This window comes from Phyllostomus discolor, chromosome 5 (genome assembly GCF_004126475.2).
Source record: "Phyllostomus discolor isolate MPI-MPIP mPhyDis1 chromosome 5, mPhyDis1.pri.v3, whole genome shotgun sequence".
Classification (NCBI taxonomy): domain Eukaryota; kingdom Metazoa; phylum Chordata; class Mammalia; order Chiroptera; family Phyllostomidae; genus Phyllostomus; species Phyllostomus discolor.
The window spans coordinates 114,607,019-114,628,676 of record NC_040907.2 but is presented as its reverse complement, the minus strand read 5'-3'; the positions used below and the strand labels follow the sequence as shown (position 1 = coordinate 114,628,676).

Sequence of the window (21,658 nt, the reverse complement as noted above, 5' to 3'; positions counted from 1 at the left end):
AAAGTTTTGGTATATATCAATTAGGCCCATTTGATTTAGAGTATTGTTTAATGCCACAATATCATTATTGATTTTTTTGTTTGGAAGATCTATCTATTGTTGGTAGTGGGGTGTTAAAATTTCCTACAATGACTATATTATTGTTGATCTCTTTCTTAAAGTCCTCCAAGATTTTCTTTATATATTTAGATGTTTCTATGTTGGGTGCATATATGTTTACAAGGGTTATATCCTATTGTTGGACTGCCCCTTTAAGTATTCTGTATTGACTTTCTTTGTCTCTTGTTATGGCCTTTGTTTAGAAGTATATTTTGTCTGATGTAAGTATTTCTACCACAGCTGCCCCCCCCATCCCGTGTCTAGGCATGGAATATATTTTCAATCCCTTCAATTTTAGCCTCTGTAAATCTTTTGTTCTGAGGTGAGTTTCTTGTAAACAGCATATATATATATGGGTCACGTTTTCTTATACATTTGGTTACCCTATGTATTTTGGTTGGAGTATTTAATCCATTTACATTGGAGGTTATTATTGTTAGGTACTTATTTATTGCCATTTTTTCTTTGTACCTGTGTTCCTCTCTCTATATATTTTCTCTTCTTAGAATCACTTGCAATGTGGGTTTGGTAATGATATACTCTTTTACCTTTTTTTTTTTTAATCTGGGAAGCTATTTATTTCACCTTCCATTTAAAATGAGAGCCTTGCTGAATAGAGTCATCTTGATTGAAGATCCTTGTTTTTCATTACTTGGAATATTTTATGCCCTTGCAGTCTGACTTGTAGCATTACAAGAAACAAATTTTCAATAAAGAAAGATAATGTTCCTGAACTTTAAAAACTTAAGCTGTGTAAAAAGAAACTATCCACCAAATTATCTTGGAATTATCTGCCATATAATCTCTTAAGAATCACATACATGTGTTTTTGGAAAATTAACAAAATTTATCTAAATTTTATTTAAAACCTTAAAGTATTGAGTTGGCCAAAAGTTTTTTTTTGTTTGTTTGTTTCTGTGAGATGGCTCTACTAGCTCTTAGTTGTCTTTAACTTCATTTGAAACAATTTTATTAGATTGTATTATGACAGCTGTCATATCAATGTGCATTTAAAAAACTTATCAAAGTGGTGAATTTTTGTGTAGCCATTTTAATATTGAAGATGAAAAAATTGCAATATTTTTGGAACATTAGACTTTATTATTTCAAGAAAGGTAAAAATGCAACTGAAATGCAGAAAGAAAGATTTGTGCAGTGTATGGAGAAGGTACAGTGACTGATTGGACATGTCAAAACTGGTTTGTGAGGTTTCATGCTGGACATTCCTCTCTGGATGATGCTCCACAGTCAGGTAGACCAGTTGAAGTAGATAGTGTTCAATGGAGAAGTTAATTGAGAATAATCAATGTTATACCCCGTGGGGAGAGAGCCGACATACTCAAAATACCCAAATCAATAAAGTTATTGGTAAAAGTGAAAACATTGTCTTTTATCTTAAGGAATAAAATAAATGGACTTTTTTGCCAACCCAATAGTTTGTATGAGTTGTATAACTTTTTCCTACAAAATAGTGAATACATCTTATGAAATGTTTGGACTATATAAATTTGACTAAAGACTAATTTATAAGTAAAATCTCTGTGTATTTCAAAGTAGAAATAATAGAGATGGTAATCTCTGATCACATTTAACTGGAACAACAATGGGTTAACAAAATAAAATATTCAAAATATCCTAACATCTGGAAATTATAAAAAGAAACCTTCCTGAAACAATTTAAGAAAAAATCCAAACTTAAGTTATAGAATGCTTAAAAATCATGAAATTCATGCATATCAGAAACTGTGAGCATATCAGAAAACTTTATGCTGTGAAAGCATAAAGTTTTAATTAGAAATAGAAAAAAGAAAACAACAATCTAGGAAAAGTAGAAGGATTCATTTAACATAGATAAAGCAAAATGTAACCAATTGGACCTAAAAAGTGGCAGAATAAAAACCAAACACTAAATCCTTGAGTAAAATGATAAACTAGATGATACAGAAGTAGAAGGCACAAATGAGTAAAGTAATAAATAATGAAAGGCATGTAGACAAAAGTAGACCACACATTAAACCTGACAATCTCAGAGGAGGCCTGTGTGGTGGCCTTATTAACTCAGAGATCTAAAGTAACCACAAAGACTGGTCTGAAATGAAAACTTATTAACTAAAATCAGTTTATGGAAAGCAATCATATTCAAAACTAGAATCTTTCCTTACAAAAGTCAATCTTTACCTTTACTTAAGCCTGTCTATTGTCTTTTTGCAGGTGTTAAAACATACCTTTGGAATGTCAAAGTAATTTCATTTTCTCCAGAACTCTCTAAGCACAGATACTGCACCAGAGCACCAGGGCACCAGAGTGAAGACCATAAATCCTCTCATTTTTAGTTAATTGTTGACAGTTAACTATCCTGTACCCACCTATTGTAAAAGAAGTATGTATTTGTCATTATATTTTTTATTCAAACACAGAAGTTTCCCTGCTTTTCTTTCTTCTGTCGGCCTAATCTATTATAAATGGATTTCATGTAACCCACCTACATCCTCTCTTTTGACTGTAATGTATAGAGCAGGATGCAGAACTGCCATTCTCTGTAGCATTTTCTCATTCCATTGATGTTTTGCTTCCTGGCAATTGTCAACAGTTTGCCTCAAGTAAACTCATAAAAATTCATACAGGTTTGGATGTTTCTTACATTAACAGGTAAGTCACCATATTTGGAAGAAATTGAAAGATTAACAAGGTACTGTGTTGTTAAAGTATACAAAAGCAATTGAATACCCAGAAGGAAGAAGGAACGTTTTAAGGAAGGTGCACTAAACTAAACTGACTTCAATGCAGAGTATCTATACACCACTTACTATGGAAAAAATAGAGTTGTGAAAATGCTATCCTCTGTCCAAAATAACCAAACTCAGATGTTTTTCCCAGTGAAATTTTACCAAAACTTGTACAGATCAAAAATTCCCAAGCTGTTTTAGATGTTCAATATTAAAAACAAAGTATCTTTCTTGAAGCTAATCTTATAATGATATCAGAATCCAACAAAAATTTTATTAAAAAGCCAAACATTATGTTTATTGATGAAAATGTTAAATAAATACTATCAAACAAAATTTAGATGCATTAAAACAGTAATACTATGGCATAACCAAGTGAAGTTTATTTCATTACAGCAAGAATGCTGCAGCATTATGAAAACTACTAATTTCATCATATTAATGTATGATAGAAGATAGGCACAAAATCATTTCCATAAATGTTTAAAATTTTTGATAAAATTTAGTATCTGTTTTGCTTAAAAATAGTAGAAATAACAATACATGAATACTCTTTAAACATTATTAAAAATACAGGTACCTCAACCTAGAACTTATTTTTTTTCCTTATGCCAAAGAATCATTAGAAGTATTCTCATTAGAATTCTAAAAAAAGTATGACCAGTCACTATTATCATTAGAATATCATTTTAAAAATGCCAGCCATTATAGACAGACAAGTGAAAAATGCTAGGTATATGAAAATAAGAAAGGGAGTCATAATTTTTATTATTTGTCACTAATGTGAATGTATAATTGGAAAACCCAAGATTCAGCTGATAAAAGTGATAACAATGATGGAATTCAGATAGATTTCTAGATATCAAATCCCTATGTAGAAATCAATAATTTTCTGATTTATAAACAACAAAAAAATGGAAACAAAGTAATTAGAAAATATCTTATTTGAAACAATTTAAAACTGATGAACTTAAGAATATTTTCTCTGGGTATAAAAATATTTAAAACATTATTAAGAGTCAAAGAAAAACTTGAACACACACAGTAAGTAATATGGTGAGCTGCAATAAAATATTTATATTTGTACGAATGTCAGTTCTCCCTAACTAAATGTGACCCCAGTAATAATAATAGATTTTCAACTAAAAAGATAAAAGCTATGTTTCCTATGGAAAACTAAACATGGCCCTAGCTGGTGCAGCTCAGTGGATTGAGTGTGGGCTGTGAACCAAAGTGTCACTGGTTCGATTCCCAGTCAGGGTACATGCCTGGGTTGCAGGCCATGACCCCCAGCAACCACACATTGATGTTTCTCTCTCTCTCTTTCTCCCTCCCTTACCTCTCTAAAAAATTAATAAATAACATCTTTAAAAAAAGAATCCTTGATGTTTGCTTAAAAAAAAAAAGAAAACTAAACATAAAAAAGTAAAAGATAAAAAAAACATAAATAATATAAGGGTACCTGACTAGCATATTAAAACTAGACAAAATAAAAGAGTGTAATACAAAGTTGTAAATAGACATAAATTAATAAAAAAAAATAAAACCAATATGCCAAAATGGTACTATTAACAAAAGAATTTAAACAATAAACAGAAAAAATATATTAAACAATGAGTGTATGATTTGTTTTACTGCAAAGCACTCATGTAGAGAAAAAAAAGGTGTGTATATAACTTCCATTTTATAGTAAGATAAATTTCAAATGCATAAAAGACATAATGTTAAAAATAATCTGCTAAGTGCACTTTTTTCCCTGTCAGAAAAGCATTCTGACAGGAAAAATGTTTCATAAGAGTGGGAAGGGCCTGTTCAATTATGAAGACAATATTCAGAAGTCTTAAAAACTTAATAAATTTCATTACACTAAAAATAATTGTATGAATGGAAAAACATAATAAAGTCAAAACAAATATCAACTGCAAAGCATTTTATAAATTATATCACAAAGAATTAATTGCCTAATTATGACAGTAATTTCTATTAATAAGAAAAATGAACTAATGAAAAATCTAGAACAAAAGTTTAAAAATTTCACCGAAATTAAAATTCAAGTGACAATCTCACTGTTTATACCAGAAAAGCAAAGGACAACATTGAAAACAGTGGGGCTATATACAAAGGCCACAGAGGCTAGCATGAAGAAGCTTGAAAAAGCCAAATGTGGAACATTTTTTTCAGGAAAAAAAGGAAATAATGAATCACTAACCATAGACTAATCTAAGATTCTGTAGGCCGAAGCTTATAGGAACAAATGAGCTAGTCAGCCAATAATCCTAAAATATGTAAACTGGAGAGGGAGGAAAACTCCTTAGTAGATTTTCATCTACTCAATGTAGAATGAATGGGTAGAAATGGAAAATTATCATTTATTTTTGTCAATAGATTCTAAATTGCTGGGTGAATGTGTGATTTAAGAATATCTGCATGGCCTCAAAGTATCTTCCAGAGGATAGTTAATCATTACAAAGAGAAAATTACAATACAGTGGAAAACCTGCCAGATACCATCTAAAGCAAATAATCAAATTTCACATCATAAGTAGCTGAACAAAATCCACAGCATGTGCCTTCTGATACAATGAAAGACACACAATTAATTCTGTGGTATTCTTTCCACAGTCATAAAGAGACATGACACAAGGCAAAAATAGAGACATTATACAAAACAACTTGGCAATCCTCTTCAAAAACGTTAAGGTATTGGAAGAGGAAAAAAAGTTATATTAACTATTGTAGATTAAAGGAGACTAAGGTATATAGCAACTAAATACAATGTATAATCCTAAATATAATTCCATGTCTGTATAAAGACACTAGTCAAGTATTTAGTGGATTTTTTAAAATATTTTATTTATTTACTTATTTTTAAATAGAAAAGAAGGGAAGGAGTAAGAGAGGGAGAGGAACATCCATGTGAGAGAAAAACATCTGTAGGCTGCCTGTGCATCCCAACTGGACCCATCCCACAACCCAGGCATGTGCCCCGCTGGGGAATCAAACTGGTGACCCTTCATTCCCTGAATGATATCCAACCAACTGAGCCATACCAATCAGGACTATTTGGTGAAATTTTGATACAGTATTTAAGTTATAGTTTTCCATGAATGCTAATCTGGTTTTGGTAAATGTACTGTTTTTATGTAAGATGTTAATATCTGAGGGATACTGTTGATGTTTATACCAAAATTTTAGTAATCTTTGTAACATTTTAATATGTGTGAAATCTTTTCAAAATTAAAAGTTAAATTTTAATAATTAAAAATGCCAAAAATATTTTCATTATAATACTGGTAAGAAACCAATAGTTTTATAACTGTTGGTCAGTGTATGAGGAAACAGAAACCTTAATATATTATTACTCAGGGCCAGGTGGCTCTGTTGGAGCATTGTCCCATAGGCCAAAATGTTGCAAGTTCCATCTCCAATCAGGGCACATACCTAGGCTGTGGGTTCATCCCAGTCCCCCGTGGAGGAGCACACAGGAGGTAAATGATCGATAGATGTTTCTCTGTCATCTCTCTCTCTCTCTCAATCAGTCAATCAATAAACATATTCTCCAGTGAGGATGAAAAAATTTTGTAAAAATATAAAATATATATTATTAGTTGGGGCAAAATTAGTACATTCCCCATGGGGTACATCATAATTTAAATCTTTATGGAATTAAAATCAAAATTTAAAATGCATATACCTTTTGACTCAGCCTTTCAACAGACTATGGGATCTTCTTATCTTCCAGTTAGTCTTGCATGGGTGTAAATAGTACATATGCAAGAGTAGACATTGCAGCATTATTTATAAAAGGAAAATACTAGAGACCACATCATTTCCATCTATAGAGAACTGGTTAATTCAAATAATGAAAATGAATAAATAAATAGTATTCAATTTAATTCTTAAAAATAAAAGGATAAGGGAGTACTTTAAACAATAATATTGATTAATATTTAAAATATATAGTTTGGTGGAAAAGGCCAGATTCATAAAATTTTATCATTTGTTACTACCCATATGTGTATTTCTTTGAAAAGAAATGTAAGAAACACTATTTGGATTGATAGTGTGTTAATAGTTAAAAGGTAGGTAGTTAAGAACATAAGCTTTGCAACCACATTCCGAGTTCCATTTTCAGCTTTGTCACTACTAGTTGTAAATTACCACTTGAGGAAATTACTAAAGCAAACAGAGCCTCAGTTTTTCTTCTCTGTGAAATGAGGGGATAACAGTTGCTACCAATAGGGTTATGTTGAAAATTAAATTTAGTCAATTGATTTAAATGGTTTAGAACAGAACCCAGCACTTAAAAATAGTTCAAGAAATGCTATTTTTGTAATTGCCTTTAGGGAGAGTAATGCTACAGTAGCAACTGTGGCCTTTCACAGGACACAATTTTACATTTTTTGTTTGAGCTATGTGACTGTATTAACTATCTAAATAGAATAGAAGAAGTGAGAAAAAATATATTCAAATAAAAAGTAAAAATTTATTCTGAGGAAAAAAAACTCAAAAATTGTGTACTTGTTTTCTAGTTGTGTCCCACTCATAACTTTAGTACATGTATCTATTCTACTGGAGATGAATTTGTACCATAATATCATATCACATATTTTTGTCAATATTTATCATTTTAATTATTGGCTTTATATTTTCATTACAACTAAGCTGACACTATTATTGTTTCAAGTTATCTAAATTTTAGACACATATTGAATGTTCCCATTCAAAATAATAAGCATTGCTAATTTTTATAACAAGTATTTTGGAATGAAACACTTGACTTTATTGGCAAAAATACAAAATGTTTTCATTAACTAACAAGAATAAAATTTTGTTTCAATATTCATGCTAGTTTAACCACATGTGCTTAATAAGTTCAATAATGGTACCAATAATATACAGGTTCAGAATTTATTAAAATTCTGTCATTTTAATTTAGAAACATATCTCCATATTATGTACACAAACAAATTTCATAAAATTATTATCTTGTGAGCAATTATTTAAATTGGAGAGAATTTGCCAAGTATGTCTTGTAATTATGACTTGATGTAGTAAAATGCACTTAACTAATTTAGCCAGGCTAGAAAGCTTTATTATCCTTAATCTTTAATTCTAGAAATGGAAAATGAAGCAGGAACTTCAATTTGCATAAAAAGCTATAAAAATATATGCATATACTCACAAGGCTTTAGTCTCATAAATGCTGTACTATCTGCCAAGACCAATGCTATCACAGCAAATTAATTTGATATCAAAGGCTCTAATTGTGTTGCAGTTAAAATTCATCATTACCTTCCTTTTTAAGAATGGAAAGTGTCCAAGACCTTTTGCCAAAGTCTGAATTCTACAAGATTTTATATTAGGTTGACTACTAGATACACTGAATAAAACTTGAAAATAAGAGTTGTAGACTGAAACAGCATAATATGTCTCAATTGTACTTTAGTGTCCTCTCCTTGCTATAGGAATATAAGCCACCAAATGTCCACCTATACCTTCACAGTAAGAAAAAAAAGGGAATGACATTATTGAACCCTTGTCTCCTACAGGTCATGTACATTACTGCATATTTAACACTTAATGCTCAAAATATTCATGAAATACAGTGACTCTTAAACCCATTTACAAATGAGGACTATATAACTTCTCTGTTTGACAGAGAAATTATATAGTCTAGGCTAAGTTAGAAGTGTCACACATCTTCTGTGACTGTGTTTATATTTCCCCAGCTTCAAATGCGACATCCTCTTTTTTTATGTCTTTCCTTCATATGCCTCCTCAAAATCAATGAGTGATTGGATGCAATTAGGGTTTGTGCTCTAGTTTGGAATAGTGACTTTCAAACTGTAATGTGTTTATAAAACAGGTAAAGACCTTGTTAAAATGCAGATTCTGATTTGGTAAATCAGAGTTTAGAAAGTCTTCATTTCCATCAAGCTTGTGGGTAATGTCCTTGCTGCTATTTTGAGGGCCACACTTCAGGAAGCAGAGCACTTGCACATTCTCTCCTCCCTGCAGGACATGCTGGCCGTAAGTAAAAGCCATATTAAACATCCACTATGCAAAATATTTTTCCAAAATTTGTACTGCAGCCTCATCAGGTTGGCCAGTCTAAGCTGATTCTAAACTTTGCTAATATGAGTGTCTTTCTCCATTATACAAGTAATGCATATTTGTTATAGCAATCAGAAAATAACTGCAAGCAAAGTTGAACGATTAATTTAACCTTTTACCTGAAAACTACATTCAGAAGAAAAAAAGGAATCAGAAAAAAATTCTGGTACATATCTTTCCAGAATTATAATGAGCACACTGCTTAACATCTTTGTGGAACTTCTTTTTCTGTTAATAAATATACACTTACCCCATCATAAAACAATCAGAGAAATTTGCTATATTCCATTTGTCTACAACCTTTAAGTCACTTTCTCTTTCTGGACTTCAGTTTTCTCACCTGTAGAATGAGTTAATCTAAGTGAGCTGGTAGGTCCTTTTCCAGACCCCTCACTAGTGAAAACCACTGTTTTTTATACACTTAATTCAGTGTTCTGAATTAATGTACAGCAATGACTCTATCCTCAGATGTCATAAATTTCCATAAGAACAAGGTTAAAGTAGCAGGTGTGCAATCTTTGTACATCTCAAAGGGTTCGTCTTAAAGGAATCTTCAGAAAGTAGTAATCACATTTAAACTTCAAAAACATGAAAAGGTGTGCATGATTTTTCTGCCTCTATCTCCTGCTACCTCAGCTATTGAAGGTCACTTTTTGCTTAGATTTACTTGGGTTTTTCAGAAAGACATATAAAATGCACATCATACTGTGATGAGTTTTAACTTTTTCAAAAACAACATCTGTGGGTATTCTCTCCAGATTATTATGAGTACATAACACCTAGAGTATTATGTACTCTGGGATGTATTATGTACTCTTTTTGAGTTAATTAAATGATATTTTGCATGTAAATAAAGAGCCTGCCATTTCATTTTCTACCAGAAGTTACTCTTATTAAGTACTACTGAACCCCACTAAATCAAAAAGTGATACATTTCCATGTGTGATTGCATGAAGCTAGGAGCAACAGCAGACAGAAAATTAAATTTGGGTATAGGCAGGTGGGGAACAATTAGTTGAGGTGATCTCTATCTCTCTGTGGATATTCAATGACTCTTGTGTCTAAAGTGTACATTTAGTTTTCCAGGGTCTTGTTTGAGAAGACAGGCTTTTCACCTGACTGATTGATTTATCTATTTAATTAATTTAGAGTGTCTCTCCATTATGTGCAGGTCTGCCACTCAGGACTCTTGCCTGCCAATTATTGAACACGAACTGCCCCAGTTAGCTCCGTTTTAAACTCTTAAACTACTTCTTCATAGAAGAGATCTCCCTTCCTTCCTCCCTCCCTCCCTCCCTCCCTCCCTCCCTCCCTCCCTCCCTCCCTCCCTCCCTCCCTCCCTCCCTCCCTCCCTTCCTTCCTTCCTTCCTTCCTTCCTTCCTTCCTTCCTTCCTTCCTTCCTTCCTTCCATTTTTTCTTTCTCCCCACCCCCACCCCTGCCCTCTCTCTCTTGGTTTTTATTCTTTTGCTGGGGTTTTGTCCATCAGAGACTCTTGTCACTCACTCCTAGGGCAATTTATTTGGCTCATTATCAGTACATAATTTTTGGTTGCTTTTTATCTCTTAATTTCTTTCTAATTTTCAAAAATTTTATTTTTCAATCCCACTTATTTTTAAAGGCTTAATTCTTTTTATTTTTCTTGTATAGAATTATGTAGTGGCCACAGCAGGAGTCTGGGACCTTTATGCAGAAACTCGGTGGTAGGTTTTTTAAATTATTTTTTAAATTTTTATTGTTTATTCTATTACAGTTGTCCTAATTTTCCCCTTTTGCTGCCCACCACCCAGCCCACCCTTCTTTCCCACAGTCATTCACCTCTCTGCTGCCCATGTCCGTGATCATTCATACATGTTATTTCACTAATCCCTTCCCCTTCTTTCCATATTTTCACTTCCCTCCTCCCCTTCTACAGCTACCAGTGTGTTCCATGTTTCCATGTCTCATGCCTATTTTAGTTGTTAGTTTATTTTATTAATTAGATTCCAGTTATAAGTGAGGTCATATGTTATTTGTCTTTCACTTATTTCACTTAGCATAACAGTCTCCAGTTCAATCCATGCTGTCACAAAAAGTAGCAGTTTCTTCTTTCTTTCTGCTGTGTAGTATTCTATTATGCAAATGTATGACAGATTTTTGATCCACTCATTTACTGATAACTATTTCCAAATTTTGACTGTGGTAAATAGTGCTGCTATAAACATAGTGGTTCATAAGTTCTTTGAATTGGTGTTTCAGGATTCTTAGGATATATTCCCAGCAGTGGAATTGCTGGGTCAAAAGGCAGTTCCATTTTCAATTTTTTTGAGGAAATTCCATACTGTTTTCCATAGTGGCTGTCCCAGTCTGAATTCCCACTAACAGTGCACTAAGATTCCTTCTCCCCATCTTCATCAGCACTTCTTGTTTGTTGATTTATTAATGATAGTCATTTTGGCAGGTGTGAGGTGATATCTCATTGTGGTTTTCACTTGCCTCTCTCTAATGGCTAATGATGTTTAGCATTTCTTCATATGTCTTTGAGCCATTTGTATGTCCGCCTTAGAGAAGTGTCTACGTAAGTCCTTTGCCCATTTTTTTATTGGGTCTTTTGTGTTCCTGGTGTTGAGTCATATGGGTTCTTTATGTATTTTGGAGATTAAACCCTTGTCCAATGTATAATTGGCACAATGTTCTACCATACACTTAGTTCCTTCATTTTAATGATGGTTTATTTAACTATGCATAAACATTTTAATTTGATGTAGTCCCATTTGTTTATTTTTTCCTTTATTTCCCTTGACCTAGGATAAGCAAAAATATAGCTCTGTGGGATGTCTGAAATTTTACTGCCTATGTTTTCTGCTAGGACTTTTATAATACCACGACTTAAGTCCTTTATCTATTTTGAGTTTATTTTGGTGTATGGTATAAGTTGGTGGTCTAGTTCCTTTTTTTTTCATGTATCAGTCTTGTTCCTTAACACCATTTATTGAAGGGACGCTTTTTACTCCACTGAATGCTCGTGTCCCCTTTGTAAAATATTAATTGACCATAGAGGTATGTGTTTACTTCTGCTTTCTTTGTTCTGTTCCATTAATCTGTGTGTCTATTCTTATGCCAGTACCAGACTGTTTGATTATAGTGGTCATGTAGTATAGTTTGATATCAGGTATTGTGATCACTTCAACTTTTTCTTTCTCAAGATTGCTAAAGCTATTTGGGGTATTTTTGGTTCCATATAAATTTCTGGAAAATTAGTTCTGTAACTGTGAAATATGCAAGTGGCACTTGAATAGGAATTACATTGAATCTATAGACTGCTGTGAATAGTATGGACATTTTAATGATGGTAATGATCCCAGTCCATGAACACAGTATATGCTTCCATTTTTGTACCTTTCTCAATTTCTTTCTTCAATTTTGTATACTTTTTGGAGTATAGGTTTTTTACCTCCTTGGTTAAATTTATTCATAGGTACTTTATTTTTCTTGTTGCTATAGTAAATATGATTTTTTTCTGAGTTTCTATTTCTGATAATTCATTATTGGTAAATATGAATGCCATTGATTACTGAATATTGACTTTATATCCTGCTAATTTGCCAAATTCACTTATTGGGTTGAGTAGTTTTTTTGGTGGAAACTTATGGTTTTCTATGTATACTATCATGTCATTTACACGTAATAACAGTTTTACTTTCTCCTTTCCAACTGGCATGTCTTTTACTTCTTTTTCTTGTCTAATTGCTGTAGCTAGAACTTCCAGTACTGTGTTGAATAACAGTGGTGAAAGTGGACACACTTATCTTGTTTCTGATCTTAATGGGCTTTAATTATTTGCCTATTGAGTATGATGTTGGAAGTAGGTATATGGCCTTTATTATGCTGTGATATGCCCCTTGTATTTCCATTTGTTGAGTGCTTTTATCATAAATGGATGTTGGATTTTATCAAATGCTTTTTCACCATGTATTGCATCTATTGATATGGTCATGAGACTTTGTCTTTCCTTTTTGTTTATTGTTTTTCTTCAATTTTATTCCTGTTTGTTCACTATATATTTTTATTTCAATTCTCATAGGTTACTCTCTTACTCCATTTTGCCTTCTGTCTGTCCTTCCCTATTTCAGTATGGAATTTTATTTCTTCCCTTTCTTAGTCTGGATTTTATTCTTTACTCTTATAATTTCTCCTCCATCTATCCTCTCAAAACCATTTTTTCTTTACTATAGACATCTCATATTCACGTTTCTCTTTCTTAAAATAGTCCTATTTTCTTTCCAACTTTATTCATCTTTGCTTATCTGTCATTGTTATTGACCCTTTGGGTGTTTTTCTTCAATTTTGTTCCTATTGGTTCACTATGTTTTTTATTTTATTTCAAACCTCACATTATGTTATCCCCCTAATTTACTCTATTACTTTTTACTCTATTACTCCATTTTTCTCTATTACTTGTGATGTATTACATTTATTGATTTGTGAATGTTATACCATTTTTGCATCCCTGGGATAAATCTTACTTGATCATTATGTATGATCTGTTTAATGTATTGCAGGATCCAATTTGCCAGTATTGTTGAAGATTTTTGAATCCATGTTCATCAGAGGTATTGGCCTGTAATTTTTCTTCTTTACTGTATCTTTATCTGGTTTTGGAATTAGGATAATACTGACCTTGTAAAAAGAAAAGTTAGGAGTCTTTCCTCTTCTTGAATTTTTTTGAATAGTTTGAGGAGGAGAGGTGTTAGTTCCTCTCTGAATGTTTGGTAAAATTGTAAGCCCTGGTCCAGGGCTTTTTGTGATGGGAGCTTTTCTTTTTTTTTAAATTTTATCACTGCTTCAATTTAGCTCCTTGTTATTGGTCTATTCAGGCTTTCTGCTTCTTCTTGATTCAGTTTTGAGAGATTGTATATTTCCAAAAATGTGTCCATTTCTCTTGGGGTTTCCAGTTTTTTGGTATGTAGTTGTTCATAGTAATTTCTAACAATACTTTGTATTTCTGTGATATTGGTTGTTACTTCTACCTTGTCTTTGATTTTATTTATTTGGGCCCCGTCTCTTTTTTTCTCAGTGAGTCTGATTAAAGGTTTGTTGATATTGCTTATCTTTTCAAAGAACCAGCTTCTAGATTCATTTGATAGTTCTTTAGCCTCTATGTCATTTAATTCTTCTCTGATCTTGATTATTTCCTTCCTTCTATTTTCGCTGAGCTATGTTTGCTGTTGTTCCTCCAGGTTTTTTTAGATGTAGGGTTAGGTTTGAGATTTTTCTGTCTTCTTTAGGTAGCCTGTATTGCTATGAACTTCCTCTCAGGGCTGCCTTCACTGTGTTCCATGGGTTGTGGGTTGTTGTGTGTTCATTTTCATTTGTTCCCAGATTGTTTTTTATTTCTCTCTTTATCTCATTGTTACTCCATTCATTATTTGATAACATATTATTTGGTTTCCATGTATTTGAATATTTTTGAGTTTTTTTCACTGAGGTTGGTTTCTAGTTTCAAGCCATTGTGATCTGAGATGTTGCTTGATATGATTTCAATTTTCTTGAATTCAAGGCTTGTTTTGTATCCTACCATGTGGTCTATCTTTGAAAAGTGAGTCATGTGCATTTCAAAAGAATGTATACTTTGCTCCTTTGTGGTGAATAGTTCTATAAATATCAATTAAGTCAATTTGATCTAAAGTTTTGTTCAATGCCACAATATCCTTGTTAGTTTTTTGCTTGGAAAATCTATCCATTGTTGAGAGTGAGATATTAAAGTCCACTATGATGACTGCATTGCTGTTGATCTCCTTCACAAAGTCCTCCAAGATTTTCCTTATGTAGTTAGGTGCTCCTGTGTTGGGTGTATATATATTTACAAGGGTTATATCCTATTGTTGGACAAGGTCAATTATTTATTGACCTTCCTTGTCTCTTGTTATGGCCTTTGTTTTGAAGTCTATTTTGTATGATATAAGTATTTCTACCATGGCTTTATTCCCCAACTCCAGGCATGGAATGAATATATTTCCCAACCTCTCACTTTCAGCCTCTGTGAATCTTTTGTTCTGAGGAGAGTTTCTTGTAAACAGCATATATACAGGTCATGTTTTCTTATCCATTCAGCTACCCACCCTATGTATTTTGATTGGAGTATTTCATCCATTTATATTTAAGGTTATTTTTGACAAGTACTTGCTTTTTGCCATTTTTTCCCTTTGTACCTGTGTTTCTCTCTTTCCCTCTCTCTCTCCCTCTCTCTCTCCTCCTCTTCTTAAGGCATTCCTTTTAGCATCATTTGCAGTGCTGGCTTGGTGGAAATGTACTGTTTTAGCCTTCTTTTCCTTGGTAAGCTCTTTATTTCACCTTCCATTTAAATGAGAGCCTTGCTGGATAGAGTAGCCTTGGTTGCAGATCCTTGATTTTCAACACTTGGAATGTTTTATGTCAATCCCTTCTGACTTGTAGTGTTTCTGTTGAGAAATCAGCCTATAGACTAATCCGAGCTCCCTTGTATGTTACTAGTTGTTTCCCCGTTGCTGCCTTTAAGATTCTCTCTTTGTCTTTACATTTTATCACTTTAAATATGATGTGTCTTGAAGTAGGCCTCTTTGGTTTCATCTTGATTGGGACCCTTTGTACTTTCTGAACTTCCATGATTTTTTCCTCACCAAGTTAGAGAAGTTTTCTGTCATTATTTTTTTCTAACAGGTTTTCTATCCCTTTCTCCTTTTCTTCTTCTTCTGGTATTACTATAATGTGAATGTTGTTTAATTTTCTCCTGAAGTTTCCTTAAACTATCCTCATTCTTTTTGAGTCCTTTTTTTTTGTTTTGTTACTCTGACTGGGGCTTTTTTCCACCTTGTCTTCCAGCTCATTGAGACAATCCTCTGCTTCATATAGCTTACTTTTAATTCCTTCTAATATATTCTTCATTTCAGATATTGTATTTTTCATTTCTTCCCAGTTCTTATTCATAGTTTCTATGTTCTTTTTCATGCTGGTGTAGTTCCCACCATGTTCCTGGTAGATTCTACATAGTTCTTTGTAGTTCTCACTGACCTTTTGAACATCATTATAACCATTATTTTGAACTCTATATCTGAGAGATTGCTTGCCTCAGTTTCTTTTAGATCTTTTTCTGGGAATGCTCCTTTCCTTTTGATTAGGGGTTGTTTCTTTGTCTCCCCATTTTAGGTGACTCTTTTTGTTTGTTTCTGAATATCATATTGCTCTACTTTGACTCCCTGTCTTCATAGGGTGGCCTTCTGTGGTAGAACTTCTGTGAGACTCAGTGGTGTAGACTCTTTGATCTCCTGATCTAGATGGTCTAGGGATGCCCTTTATTCAGTTTATGTGGGCTTTATTATTGTACTTAGGCTTTGATTATTGATGGCTTATTCATTGGCTGGTTCTCCCCCCAATTGACTGACTAGTCATGACCACTATCATGTATTGTATACTGTTATACAGGTGGTGGCAGAACACTTGGGCAGCAAAAATACTCCCCTACCATGTCAGTAATAGCAACAGTAAATAAGCAAAGATTAATAAAAATGTATAGAAATTAAAAATATTATGATAGGAAAAATATGAAATGGCTAAAGGAAAGATAAATGATTTTGAAAGGTAGGTGGAGGAGAAATAATGAGAATAAGGAATAGGAACAAAGCAAAAAGGGGAGAAAATAAAATTTAAAACACAAGGAAATAATGGAAGGGAGATGGCAAAATAGAATAAAAAAGGGGAATAACATAATGTGAGGTTTGAAATAAAATAAAAAACATAGTGAACCAATAGGAACAAAATTGAAGAAAAATACCCAAAGGGTCAATGGCAGATGAGTAAAGACTAATAAAGTTGGAAAGAGAACAGGACTATTATAAGAAAGAAAAACGTGAATATGAGATGTCTATAGTAAAGAAAAAATGATTTTGAGAGGATAGATGGAGGAGAAATTATAAGAGTAAAGAATAAAATCCAGGCTAAAAAAGGAAAGAAATAAAATTCCAAACTGAAATAAGAAAGGGCAGGCAGAAGGCAAAGTGGAGTAAGACAGTAACCTATGAGATTTGAAATAAAAATATATAGTGAACAAATAGGAATAAAATTGTAGAGAAACAACAATAATTGCAGTATCCATGCCAAACAAATAACTATTAATGAATGTAGGAAAAAATAAGAATATTATAAGAAAGGGTAAAAGAAGGTGAGCTGACTAAAGGAAATAAAAGTGATTTTGAGAGCATAGAGGAGGAGAAATAGTAAGAGTAAGGAATAAGATCAAGGCATAGAAAAGGGGAAAATAAATTTTAAAACAAAAAGGAAAGGAAAGGAAGAAGGCAAAATGGAGTAAGATAAGGGAAGAGTGCAGTGTGAGATTTGAAATAAAAATAAAATAAAATAATATAATATAATATAAAATATAAACAAAAAGAATAGAACAAAAATATAGAACAATAGTGAATTAGTTAGAATACAATAGAAGAAAAAGAAAAAGATGTTAAAACGCTATATGAGAGAAAAAGTAATGCAAATACTGAAGAAGATCAAGGTGGAATGCATCTCTGCAGAGTTCAATGTTTGCCTTCTGTTTTCTCCTGGATCTCCCTCTGCTTTTTTGTCAGCTCAAGGTCCATGAGTGGGTTGTCCAGCTTCTGACAGCACTTCATGTACCACCTTCAGCTGCTTCTAGAGGGGGCTTCTATTGCAATCAGGAAGATGAGACCTCTAGGTATCCCATGGAAGATGCTGTTCAGTCTTCTGTGAAAAGTATGAATGTGTTTCTCTGCCCCTGTGCCTCCTGTCTTGTCTGTCCCAGCTCATTTCTAATAATGTATAGTTTCTGATGAACTAGCTGTCCACAGGGAGGAGCTAGCTCTTTCCTGCTTGGTGCTGATGGCAGTTTTGTGTGAGAGCAGAGGCTGGGCAGGGCCCTTATGATCCTTTGCTGCATTGATTTCTGGTCTCCCTGCTCTGCTGGCCTCAGTGGAATAGGGATCTAGGAACCAGTGTATTTTGTTTATTTTGTGTATTCACTGAGAAATGTTCAAAATGTGCCCTTTGGGAATTTTTCTTCCTTTCTTTCTCCTGTGGATATGCACCCTGTAGGGGGTTCTTGAATCTGTCCTGACTGTTCTGTAGAACTTCCCCATTGGATGTGATGTTTGTTATCCTGCAGAAGGTGGGGGCTGGGTATATCCTTCCCTCTCCAGTTTTAACTCTGCTGGGAAGGGGTTCTTCCTGGCTGTAAGTAATCTCAGGCACTCAACTCTTCCCCATCTATTTCCCAGCCCACTTCCTTCAAAATAGATATGGTCCCAAACTGTGTTTTGCATAGCCCCTGGCTTGCTATTTGTGCTGAGCTTGGCCCAGAAATCCCTCTGCTGTGCAACTTTCCCATCTTCCTGTCCAGCTGTAGTCAGTGGAAACAAACTGTGTTTTCAGTTTTTCCGCTTTGCTGGCAGAGCAGTTACACCAGCATCTCTGACGAGTATGCTTCAGCTGCCCTTTTAACAAGTCTCTCTGTGGCAACCCTACTGCAGTATAGAGTACCAAATCACTGTCTAGTTCTCTGCACATCCCACCTCTCCAAAAAGCCACAAGTCTTTCATGATCATGGCTGGCTGCTATATGCCTCTGTCTGACCTAGTTGTATCCCCCTGATCATTTTGGGAGACAGAGTCCCTCTCTCTCTCTGGCACTTTCCAAGTTGGTGTTTGGCACTGCAACTATGGATGTGCTGCTTATTGTGGGTATGAAGCCTTATCTCCCTGACTTTGTATATCCTCCCACATTACTCCTGACCAGGATCTGGGGGAGTTCCCTGTGTGGGACTGGGGCCCCCACCCAGGGAAGGGAGGGAACCACAAAGCTTCAATTTCTGACTAGTTGCTGCATGTGCCATGCATGGGATATTTCCCCTTCAACTTGCATACTCTCCTTACTGCCTGTTGTAAAGTGTCTTCTGTACTCCTAGGCTTCAAAACATCATTTATCAGCTAAGATTCAATTGATTATTCATGTTATTTGTCAGAAGATCAGCCAAGAATCCGAGTTATAGGAAAGAGCAAGAGGACTCAGCTTCTACCTACTCAGCCAACCATCTTCTCTCCCCTAAGATGTGTCTTTACAAAGATGGTCAGTGAGCTGACAGAGAGGCTTGATGAACACAGTCTCTTTCCAGAGGCTGGAGATGAGATAGCTGTAGGTCTTAGAAATGACTTCAAAGACAGCCTTGGTGAAGTTGCCCAGTAGGGCAGTGTAGCCCCTGCCTGAGGTATAGCAGTCATCTATATTGGCCATCATCAGCAGGTTTAGGGTACAGGGGCTAAGACAAATGCCAGTGCCCCTGGGGGCAGGGAATGAGTACACCAGCACAGAGCCACAGTGCCCAGTCACCTTGCAAGGGATGATGTGGGGCTTGCTGTACTTGTTTCCCCAGTAGCCTCACTGCACAAGGACAATAAAAATAAAGAGCATGGCCAGGATGATGGCCAGGAGATGGCAGTGACTACTTCCTTTGAGTACTTAACACCCAGATCAACATGTTCATTGTAATCCCCAATGGCAACAAATGCCTTCAACTGGGTCCTCTGGACGGTATGTGTCTGCTTTTCCATGGGAATAATCTTCAAAACCTCATCCTTGAGGGATAACCCCAAGAAAGAATAAATCATCTCAGATTCCTTCATGGGCAGGGAGAAGATATAGATCTCCTCTAAGGATTTGATTTTATGTCTTTGACTAGGCAGCCCAGCTTAGTGATGGGAATCCACTCCTAACCCTTGGCCTTGACCCCATTAGCTCTACAGCCTTGTCCCTGCCCCTGCCCCTGGCTATGGCCATGGCCTCAGCTACAAATGCCACTGCTAAATACTCCACAGAAGCTGCCATGGCCTCCCATTCCAGGGCCCCTGGGGCCTCCAGACGCTCCCACAGAACCTGCCATATTCACTATTTGGTATTTCCTAGGAAAAGAAGCTCATCTTCCATTTCTTAAGACATTATATATTTTTCTTTCTTTCATTTGTTCCTTCCAGTTTTGTCTTAATTTCTAATATAATTTATTTATTCACATTGAGTTCAGTAACTTTATTTCTGACTTTTGCTAATTATCCATGTTTTCCCTTCATGTCCTAAATCACTTTAATGTCTTGTAGCTCATTTTAATATAGTCAATGATAGTTTCTATTTGTTTTGTGGGCTCATCTTTATAGCTTGCTCCCATAGTCTGTAAAGAATTTAGTCTGTTCCTAGCCCTGGGTGGTGTAGCTCAGTGGATCGAGCGCGGGCTGGGAACCAAAGTGTCCCAGGTTCAATTCCCAGCCAGGGTACATTCCTGGGTTGCAGGCCATAACCCCCAGCAACCGCTCATTGATGTTTCTCACTCTCTCTCACTCTCTCTCTCTCTCTCCCCCTTCCCTCTCTAAAAATAAATAAATAAAATCTTAAAAAAAAAAAAAGAATTTAGTCTGTTCCCGATTCTCATTTTTGTTTCATTAGGCTTTTGATTGAAATTTAACTTCACACTTTTTATTCCTCCAAATATGTTTTCCTGTTATTGTTATCTTTATTATTTGATGAGATAAATAAACAACTTGATTTATAGTGATTTAAGGCTTTTCTGGGTGTTTTTATGTGAAAATAATCTTTCTGGTCTTTTAGATGTGGCAATGCTCAATTTTAACTCAGCTCCTAGAAGTGAGGAACACATACGAAGGGATTCTGGAGTTTACTGTGAGAATTATCTGGGGCTGGGCTGCTGCAGTTCTTTAGCACGTCTGCACCTGGCCCCTAGCACTTGCTCATTTTGCAGGGAGTAAGCCCCTTCCCCGTTTTGGCTGCTGTTCTCAAGTTGTTTTACAGAAAACATCTGTTGGCTCTTTGAGGTGACTTCTCAGTTCCAAAGGATGCCACCCTCACTGCTTCTTTTGTCTTCTTCCCACATAGCCAGTGGTGCAATGCCTATCTTGTGGCTATTGGTGTATTTTGCAGTTCGTAGAGATATCTTGAAACCTAGTTTTGTTGTATATGTGTAAATGTTGTTCATGTATTTTTGGTTTCCTTAAGTAGTTGTTGTCCATTTTTATACAGGAATTTGGGGATTAACAAATCTTGCAAGAGTCTGATGACATTTGAAGAATGTAGTCTCTTTTACAAAGCATTGTAATAAGTGAGTAGCTTAGGTTTATTAAGTAGCCTTTTAGTATCTATATGGGAGCCACATTTGGCCAAATTTACCCCATTTGTTGATGTTTTTTTTTTTTTGCTATCACTAGCAACAATAGCAAGTAGTGAGTTTTAATAAAGAAGAAATATCATTAACTATTGTATGAAATTTATGAATAACATTTTTTTAAATTGGGGGCAAAAGGGGTTTTTAGCAATATGAGAAAATTCAAACTGTATAAAAAATCATGACCTGTCTCACTGAGGTATAGGTTAGAAAAAAATGGAGGTTGCAAAATATTAGTCACTCAAGAAAAAATAAAAAGGACATTTTAACTTAACCAACTATGAACAGTTTTTCATTTTTAAACATCAAATGAGAATGGGAACACATTTATACACTTCGGACTTGAATAATTGCCCTCTTCTGAAGGGCCAGCTTTCCCCACTACTATACAACTAGGTTAATAAACACCTGTTGTTATACTTTTAATTTTCCAATAATCATGCATTTTAAGTATGTTGAAATCAAAGAGCCTTTATCCTGGCAGCACTTTCCCTGATATGCTTGACAAGACTAA

The 21,658-nt window shown here is 34.5% G+C and overlaps 1 pseudogene; it reads right to left on the bottom strand.

Moving 5' to 3' along the window:
* Positions 1–10,591: 10,591 nt before the first annotated feature.
* Positions 10,592–19,857, bottom strand: LOC114497122 (annotated as a pseudogene).
* Between the last annotated feature and the right edge of the window lie 1,801 nt (positions 19,858–21,658).